Genomic DNA, 10,678 nt, shown 5'->3' with positions numbered 1-10,678 from the left:
TGGAACAATTAGAAAGAAATCAAAAATTTATACAACAGCAACTGAAAATAAAACCAAACAAAAAACACAAAAGTCAACAAACTAACAAAAACAAACAGCGGAATAATCCAAATATAAACAGTTATAAACAAAGATAAACAAGTATTAACTTATACAAACAAGTTTGTTAACAAAATCAACAAACTACAAACTACATAAACAAAATCTGTCCAACATTATTAGAAATGACGGATAAACGTTAATAACATCGTTTCACAAAAATCTTTGAAAAACATCCAACAATAAAAACGAGAAAAAAATGGTTTTAATTTCAAATATTTTATACAAGATAAAAAACAACTAAAATGGATCTTGGAATTTGTGCAAAATTTGTTGACGTCATCAAATAGACACGTGTTCTCTGACGTCACGACAAACAACAACTTTCATATAATTAACAGTTAAAGCAAGATTTGTTTGTAGGTTTGAAAAACATTGACCGATCTACCTTGCAATCGTCGGGTGTTTCGTTTAAGTTTTGTTTGTATTGTTTGTATATTGTTTGTTTGTTTGTTAGTATCCATAAATAATATATATGTACATATATGTACATATATGTATATATTATTATTATATATTATATTAATAATATTTATATATATATACATATATATACTTATTTTTATACTTTTATTGGTTTGCGTAATTTGCTTGTGTATGTCTGTGTGTAGTATGTCTGTGCGTATCTGTGTGTGTGTGTGTGTGTGCGTGTATGTCGGTGTGATGTGTGTGTGTGCCTGTATGTGTGTGTGTGTTTGTGTGTAACTTAAAACATACATAAACAAATCGGCCTTGTTAAACGTTCATACAGACACAATAAACTAGACGCAAAAGCCATCTGCGGCATACAAAAATGTATTCGATACCCCGGCTAGTTAATCTAAGTTTGTCTTTGTTTTGTTGTCTATGTTTTGTTGTTAATGTTTTTTTGTCTGTTTTGTTGTCGTTGTGATTGGGGTTTATGTTTTTTGTTGTAATTTCTGCGTTTAATGTGACGATCTGACGAACTAATTTCAACATTAAATGGCGGTGTCAAATTGCAGTCACTGTTAGTGTAATGTGAGTTAGTTTTAATGTCATTTTATGTTGTTGATGTTGTTGCTGCGTTAATGTGTTCTTATGTCATTGGTGTTGGGTGTTGTTAATATTGATGTAACTACGTTAAACTTGCTATGTGTTGTTGTTGTTGTTGATGTTTTTGTTGTTATTGTGTTTGTTGTTGTTGTTGTTGTTGCTGCTGCTGCTGCTGTTGTGTTGCCACTTTTGAGGCCAAATTTTAAAAGCTGTTTTTGCTGTAATTTCTTGGAATTAATTTCATTCCATTTTTAAATATTAAAAAAACAATTTTTATCTAACTTTGTGGGATGAAATTTTCAATTTATGATTTTTACCCGGAAATACTCTTTTTTATGTTGATTTATTTTTGGTTTTATTTCTTGGCTTTTATTTTCGTTAATGGTGCAGTTGTTTAAAATAATAAAAATGTATGAAGCTTACCTTTGATATTTTATCTATGTTTCCGTGTGGGCAATATTATGTTGTTGTTGTTGTTGTTGTTGTTGTTGTTCTTTTATTCTTTGTTCTTTGTAGATTTTCTCGTTTTGAGGTTTTTGTTGTTGATGATGTTGAGTGATTGTTGCAATCGCCGTTTCAACTGGGCTCTCATGAAAAGATGGCAATGATAGTGATGATGATGGCGGTGCTGATGATGATGATGATGATAACAATTATGAAGGTTATGATAATGATGATGAAGGTGAAGGTAATAATGACAATGATGATGATGATATTGATAAAATTGACGACGATTTTTTGCTTTTAGATATTTTTTGCTTGGGAATGATTGTTTCTACATATTCAGTTCATTAAGTTTTCTGATGATTACAAAGCAAATTATTTTTATTATATATAAAGAAAGAGAGAGAGGAAGGGAGAGAGAGAGAGAGAGAGTGGGAAACAAGCACAAAGAGAGATCAAAACATAAACTTAGACGAAAATTGAAACATAGTGAAAGACAGGCAGAGAATTTCGTATCATTAATAATTTATATATAACTTATATGGTTCTAAAAATTGTTAACGAAACCACTTAAAAGCATAGAGATTGTCGATCGATCTTTTTATTTCAATTTTTAATCATTTCAACTATCAATCAAAAACGTATTTTAAAATAATTTTAATATACTAATAATTAAAATACCAGTTAGGAATAATAATTAATATTAAATAAAACAAATTTTTCAAACCGAATTCTTTTCACAGATTCAAAAATAGAGAGGTCACTGTCAAACTTTTCATATCATATTCGCAATATTACCATTATTATTTTTCTTCCTACTATTATCATTGTTTTTATTTATTTATTTATAATCACATTATTATCATGTAATCATTTATAATAATAGACTTTTGATGTCTTGCAATTTTTCAACGACAACAATTTATGACAAATTTTCAGAACCATGTTCATGATCGTTTTTGTCATCATTAATATTAATATGTTATCATGATTTTGGTTAGATAAGTTTATTATTTTGAAAAAAAACAATCAACAAACCAATATAGAAAAATTTTTATTCAATAATGATTTATTTATTTATAATATTTTACATACATTTTATTACGTAACGATACTGTCAACTTTAAAGTTTTCAACGGAAACTTTAAAAAATATATACATTTAGTGATAAATGCATCAACAAAAGTAAAAATATCATACAAAGATGTTTTTTTTTTGTTTTTTCATGAATTATATTTAAAAAATATTCGAAATCAGTTTTTCTGTCAACACAACTCAGATGGACATACTTTGAAGACAGCTCATCTAATACTGAGTGATGCACAAGCTAGTAATTTGAATAGTACATGCATGCATACATACATTCATACATACACACATCACACATACATACCTACATACATACATACATACATACATACATACATACATACATACATACATACATACATACATAAATACATACATACATACATACATACATACATACGTACATACATACATACATACATACATACATACATACATACATACATACATACATACATACATACATACATACATACATACATACATACATACATACATAAAACATACATACATATCTAGGCGTCTGGTTTGATAACAGGCTCACAATAAAGCATCATATTAAAATGCTATCAATCACGAGCTAAGAAAATTATATGAAATTCGACACTACCTGAATAGGCTGCATTTGAAACGCTGGGTCGTGCTCTGATAACATGCCGTCTCGATTGCTGCAACGACTTGTTTTTTAAGTTGCCTGACAAGTCAATTGCTATGATTCAGTCAATTCAGAATCGGATGCAAAATTAGTAATGAAGAGTTTGAAATTTTACCCCACTTCTGAATGAATTTCACTGGTTGAAAATCATTAAAAGAATAATCTACGAAATTGGTTTACTGTTGTTTTGTTCATTGCATGGTTCGGCACTTGAGTATTTATCAAACAAGTTGATTTGCAAAACAGTTGCACTGGGTACCGGATAACATCAAATAGCATGAGCCTGTCAGTCAAACCTGAGACTAATTTACAGATTGGAATGCGCGATATTGCTGTTGCTAGTCTGGTCCTGGTATTTTGAAAAATGTCCCTGGGTGGTCCAGAATATTCTTTTTCTTTGTTTAAAAAAAATTGAAAACTTTTTTGAAAAATTGAAAAAAATATGTTTGATAACAACAGAGATTGGAAGGTCATGGCAGATTTGGAGGGCATGAAGAACTACTCATCATTCGTAAAGGATACAGGAGCGAAACTCGACATACAGTCGATATCATACAGTCGGTATCAGCAGACACTTGCATTTTAGTCAAACTGACTGTACCGTATGAGGCTAATATAGCAGCAAGAAGCACCAATAAAAACAGCCAAGTATGAAGAGCTTGTTAGTGAGATTAAACAACGTGGGTTAAGATGTTTGTTGTACGCAGTTGAGGTCGGTGCAAGAGGTGTTGTTGGTTGTTCAGTGTACAGCTCTTTGAAGAATTTGAGTTTGGCGGGTAAAAGACTATTGAGTTGTACGAAGAGCATAGGAGATACAACCGAACAAGCGTCTTACTGAAAATGGTTATATAGGAAAAAAAAGGAATGCAAGTTAAAATAGTTAACCGACGAGCCTGTGTGCACGTAAGATTTCCGATTACTCAGATTCGGCTTAACGTGTTACTTGGCTCGTCAATATAACTCACATCGTGATATGTTTATTTGTGAACTGTCTGGCACGCTCACACAATTTTTCAGTGTAAAAGAAGGTGATTTCAAAGCGAGACAAATTGTTTGTCCAACAAGAGACATCCAACTGACTTCTGCATGTGGCCCTGTTTCTGGACAATGTCAGGAAGTTAAAGGGCCGAAACACTCGTTGACGGAAACTTTTTCTCTAATGACTCCTTCTTAACTCTCGTAATGTTCAAGTTTCTACATACATGCATACAAACATACATAAGATTTTAAACATTAAAAATTACTTCAACTTTTTTTAAAAGTTTCATATAATTTGTTACTCATGCACTTGGTGAAAATAGTTTTTCTAGTCTTGTAAATTTCACGCCTAGTTTTTGTACCAAAACTAATTAAAGTGAAAAATGAATATTTTAAAAAATAGACAAATAAACAATTAAGAAATTTTTTTCAACGATTCTTTCTGTTACTAAATCCATTGCAATGACGAACAAACCAATTTATGTCCATCAATCTTTAACGGACGGCTAATAGTGGAAAAAATTTAAACCGTTAATATAACACTATCACCTTTAGGGTAGAGTTAATAGGCAACTGCTGATCAGCAAACTTACTATTAAAAAAAATGATAATTTGTGTGGGAAAAGCTATAAGAACAAAATTGAAAATCAAAAAATAGCTAAAAAACTTTAACGAGATTGATTCGGCAAGGTAGTCAAAGGTAAAAGAATCTCATAAAGTAATCAGTTTACTGGACAGATACTGAAGAATTCAAACATCACATAACGTCAGTATGCAAAGTATGTACTGGTAGAATCATTTTTACTATCCTCTTAACATCAGGAAAGCATTTAAATGTCTGCTGGAGACCACGGGGCAAGGTAAGAGTGAAGGTCATTAAATATTTTCAGAATAAAAAGAGGAATATTTGCATTCATCAAGTCTTATAAAAAATTGTTGGCTCTCTGCTTTTCTGTCTTCTCTAAATTTCTACAATGTTTTTCATAAAAAGCTGTGAAAACGTTTTTTTTAACGACTTTTGTCGGCAAAAGTACGAACAGTATGCTTGAAAAATTGCAATTATTAATTATCGAATTTGGATAGTTTTATACCTCAGTTTTTGAGGGGCCTTTTTATGTTTGGACTTTTTTAGAACAATAGCCAGGCCAGCCAGCCCTAAAATTTGATGCAGCTTACTATATTATGAGATATTTATATATTATGAATTGAAAAATTTTTACTGCCCCTACCAAATAATTACTTAATAGCCATTATCGAAACAACTTCTCACAAAATTTTTATTTTTTTTTTTGTAGTTTTATTTTAAAAAAACTCAAAATATATATCGATGATTTAATTTATTGCCGATTTAACAGTAACTAGGTTTCCAAGTGCAAAACAATGGTTTGACGCAGTTTTTTGGCATTATTTTTTTAAAATATTGTATCTTTATACTGCTTGTTTTGTAGGATGTTAGGTTTTTTGAATGTGTGTGTGTGTGTGTGTGTGTGTGTGTGTGTGTGTGGGAAGGGGGTGTGTGAGTGTGTGTGAGTGCGCGTTGTGTGGATTTAAAGTTAGAAAATTATTTTAGAAATTTTGTGATAGTGTGTTTTAGTATTTGTTAATTTTAAATTGCTTAATTTGATTTAAAAAACAGGAAAATAAAATTGTTAAATATTTTTTGTTTTTTTTCTGTTTTTTTTTCTTTCAGTTTCTTTTCAAAATGTAAAATAAATTATTATTATTCAAAATTTTCCATAACTATAAGCGAGAGACGATAATGGGCAGAGAACAACGTCAACAGTATCAACATTGATATTTCCTTTTAAATTAAAAATCTGTGTGTGCGGTGTGTATGTGTGTGTATGTTTGTGTGAACATGTGTGTATGTGTGTGAATAATGTTTGTGTGTGTATGTGTCTGTGTGTGTCTGTATGTGTGTGTGTCTATGTGTGTGTGTCTATGTGTCTGTGTGTATGTATGATATTAATTTGAGTGACATATGTATGTGCGACATATGTCTTTAACGAGTTTATACATGCATTAGGTTAAAATAACTGCGAACCAAAAATTCAATGTAAATTCTATGGGAAAAATAATTTCTGGATTAATTTCTGATTCTGCAAACTCATGGACACACACACACACTCAAATCTTAACAAACAAGAGGACAAAGAATTGTGTTTATAAAATCAGAAAAACAAAGAAGCAAGTAAAACTAAACAAATGACATTTATTTTAGCGTGAATTTGGCATATAATGAGTGGATTTCGTGAACGAAACGCCTAGCACCAACTATCTCTCACAAATATTTTTCACTTTTCCAGTGCAAATCATTTTGTGAGTTGTTCAATCCTCCCATTCACGAGGTGTTGTCATGGTCTGGGTTTCCAATTTTTTTTGTTTTTCAATTTTTATTCGTTTTTCATCTTTTTTTTTTTTTTTTTTTTTTTTTATTTATTATAAACAATTTTTTTTCATTATAAACAAAGTTAAGGCAAAAAATCAATAAAAAAATGTTTGTGGTTTTCTACATTTTGCGTAAACATGTATCAACGATTGTATCTATATGTAAGCTATTTTGTGTAGAGGTAGATGTATCATATTTGAAAGTTGTGCATTTGTATGCATGCGTGTGTTCAAATTTGTGTGTGTATGTGTGTGTGTGTGTGTGTGTGTGTGTGTGTGTGTGTGTGTGTGTGTGTGTGTGTGTGTGTGTGTGTGTGTGTGTGTGTATCGATATGTTTGTTAACGGCAGAAAAAAGATTAATGTGTCTTTTTCTCTTTCTATTTACTCTTAAAGAAGGAATCAAGCCATTCGTATCTATTTAAAAATTCTGAAGGAAAAGGAAATTTTTTTTCCACCGCAAACAAATTTAATTTACTAAAATGATGCTTTTATGTTTGTTCACTTGAGAAATTCTGTTTTTTGAAAGTAAAAAATATTTATGACTTGTTGATGCGTTAAAATTATTTTTTATATTCTTTTCTATTAAAAAAAAAAAAATACAAAATTATACTTTCTATTTTTCTCTCCTAAAAAAATTTGCAATAATTTTTTAAAAATTTTGTTAGAGGTTTTTACACAAAAATTATTTTCTTAGTAAAAAAATTAATCTCTGAATTATTAATGTCTCGTTTGATCACCCATTGTTTTTTTCCTCTGATAATTTTACCCTTTTGAACATTAAGCTTCAGTCATTTGCTCAAATAAATTTTTAATTTAACAATTTTATTTTAGTAAAAAATAATATTTCCCAATGAAAGTATTAGTTTTTTTAACTAATTATCTTATGATTAAATTTGTCGGCGAGTTAGCTCAGTTGGTAAAAGTGCCATATCACGAGCTATTGTTGTGCGATGACCTGGTTCGATGACTGTCTGTCCTCCGAAACTTAAAGACCACTGTCGGTGTATAATGCGGTGTGGTGCGTCGTGTGGTGTGATGAAAGCAGCCTTTGAGGCATAAAAACAATCTTGAGAATTGTATGTAGGTGGTACGTAGTATGTCAAATAATTTTTTAGTCAAGAAAATATAATTTTCAAAATTTTTTATCTGATTCTTTTTTCTGGTCAACGTATATTCGTAAATATTTCAAACAATTTTTTAACACAAAAAACTAAAGGTGTCAATAAGTTTCATTTAAATCTCGCGAAGCATTCCATTGAAAAATTTTTCTATCTCGATTTCCAAGAAATGAACTAGATCCTTTAATTTTAAATTAGAGAGAGAAAAGTTAAAAAAGTCGAAAACGAATTCCAAAAATTTCTTAAATTGTCACTAGTTTTTGGGAGGCAAAATTAGTTCGCTGTAGACCAATTCCAATTATGAATGGGTATGCCTTAAGCAAACAAATAAATAACAAAAAAGTTGATTTTACTAGGAAACATTTGAAATTATCTTTGAAAACTGCAAACACAAAATATTCAAATTAACCTCATTCTTCGAAGAGACGTAAACTTTTTTTGATTTGTAGTCCAGAGCTTTCTAAGTTGCACAATTATTAACAAGAAATTTGTTTACCGGGCTTGGGTGGGATCGGCTTGACCAAGTGCCTTGGGATTTTTGGACATCTCAATGGCACTTTTATTTATATTTTTGGCGGCAGAAATGTCAAACTAATTGCTTTCTTTGAGAGTTATGTGTGTGCATTTGTGTGCGTTTGTGTGTGTATGTGTGTGTGTGTGTGTGTGTGTGTGTGTGTTTATGTGTGTGTGTTTATGTGTGTGTGTGGGTGGGTGTGTGTGTGTGTATTTGTGTTTGTGTGTGTGGTTTTGTGTGGTGTGTGAGTGTGTGTTTGAGTGTTTTTGAGTGTGTTTGAGTGAAAAGAAATATTTTCTTTTCCAAGAATCAAGATTTATGTATAATGATGGATGACTTTGAAAATGTTTTTAAACAGGCTGCTGCTCTAAATGAAATTTATTTTAAAAACATTCAATACTGTGATCATTAGTTCTTAACTGCCTCATAAACTTTTTCTAAATTAAAACAATTTGTCTTTTTTTAATAATAAAACCAGTCGTTATAAAACTTAGTTTATAAGATTTCAAATTAAAAAAAGTTTGCTAAAAATTTTAAAATGTTCATCGATTATTATTTAGCAACGTTCGTAAATATTTATGAATCCATGAATATTTATAAGTTCATAATTCTAATTTGTGAAAATTATTAAATTTTAAAATGCCCCGCCATAAAGATGAAGCATAAAAACAGCTCAAGAAAGATACATTACTCTGTTTACTACTATTCTGCTAACACTTCACGGGTTAAGAACGTGACAATGTGAAACTGCTACGCTTGCCCTATACACGCACACACGCACGCACACACACGCACGCACATAAACACGCACATACACACACACACACACACACATAAACACGCACACACACACACTAATATATATACAAACACACACACAAATATATATACAAACACACACACTAATATACACATTCACACACACACGTCCACATCCACATATGACGCGTGTACACGTACATCCTTCCAGCCAACCAGTCATACATACGCACAGATGAACGCGGTAGAAGGTATCATTTATCATTCAGACGCAAAAATTGTTTGAAACGCACGGACGTTTTTAGCGGTATCATATAAAAGTGTGTATGCAAAGTTAAATATGAACAGTCATGTATATTAATACAAACCGAAATTTGAACAAAACGTGAGCATAAACAAAACATACACGCAAAAAGTTTTACAAAAATGTATACATACATACAATTAAAACATACAAACCAACATAAGACCGACAAACAAAACAAAATATAAACAACATAAACAAGCAAGCATGAAAATATTAGCACAAACAAAACTCAGAAAAAAAACACATTCTAGCAAATGAAAATCTTCAAATAACCGCCCAAATCTCAAATAAACCAAAATCAACCACACACAAAAACGCAGAAACACACACACATACAAACACAGACACACACATATTCATGCCCACACATACAAACAAACACATATACATATAAACATTTTTTCAATAAATAGGCACGTAAGAGAAAATACAGGAACGTGTTGAAAAATGGATTCCTTGTTAGAATGTTACTTGAAGATGCCGATGCCTTGAATAAATTGCCGCAAGGCCTCCAGGTTGATTACTTCTCTTTCATTCTGTATTTTTCTCTCTCACTGAAATGTATATGTTTGCCGGTTCTTACGTTGTTTGTTCGGTTGTTTGTTTGTCGGTTTTTATGTTTGTTTGTTTGTTTGTTTGTCGGTTTTTATGTTTGTTTGTTTGTCAGTTTTTATGTTTGTTTGTTTTGTTTGTCGGTTCTTATGTTTGTTTGCACGTTTTGTTTATCGGTTCTTATGTTTATTTGTATGCTTTGATTGTATGTATGTAATTTTGTATAACTTTTTGTGTAACTGTTTAATTTTAAGTGTATTTGTATGTATGTCTGTTTGTATAACATTTTGTGTGTCTGTATTTAAGTTCGAATGACTCTATCAATGTCACCAAGCTATTTGTGTGTGTGTATGTACGTACTAGTGCTAAAAAAAATGTGTTTGTCTTATTTTAGTACATGTATGAATTTAAAATAAACTTCAAATTTGGCAACAATGATGACGACGACGACGATGACGATGATGATGACAATGGTGATAACGATCCTATTGAGAGCTGTCGTAATATAGAAATAAAAATGCTGTTTCCCCCAATAAGTTGTGTTGGTTGTGTGTGTGTGTTTGTGTTTGTGTGTGTTCGTGTGTGTGTGTGTGTGCGTGTGTGTGCGAAGAAATGTTGGTATGGTATGTATGACAAGACATGCATCAAGAGGCATATAAGTTGGGAGTTGATTCGTTCCAGTGACGTTTGATTTATGTTCTGACTGCTTACACATTTGAAGATAAGATACACTGGTTCTGTTATATTTGATGTGTTGGTG

This window comes from Helobdella robusta, assembly GCF_000326865.2.
Source record: "Helobdella robusta unplaced genomic scaffold HELROscaffold_14, whole genome shotgun sequence".
Taxonomy (NCBI): domain Eukaryota; kingdom Metazoa; phylum Annelida; class Clitellata; order Rhynchobdellida; family Glossiphoniidae; genus Helobdella; species Helobdella robusta.
The sequence above is the reverse complement of the archived record's forward strand: the minus strand, read 5'-3'. Positions refer to the sequence as shown.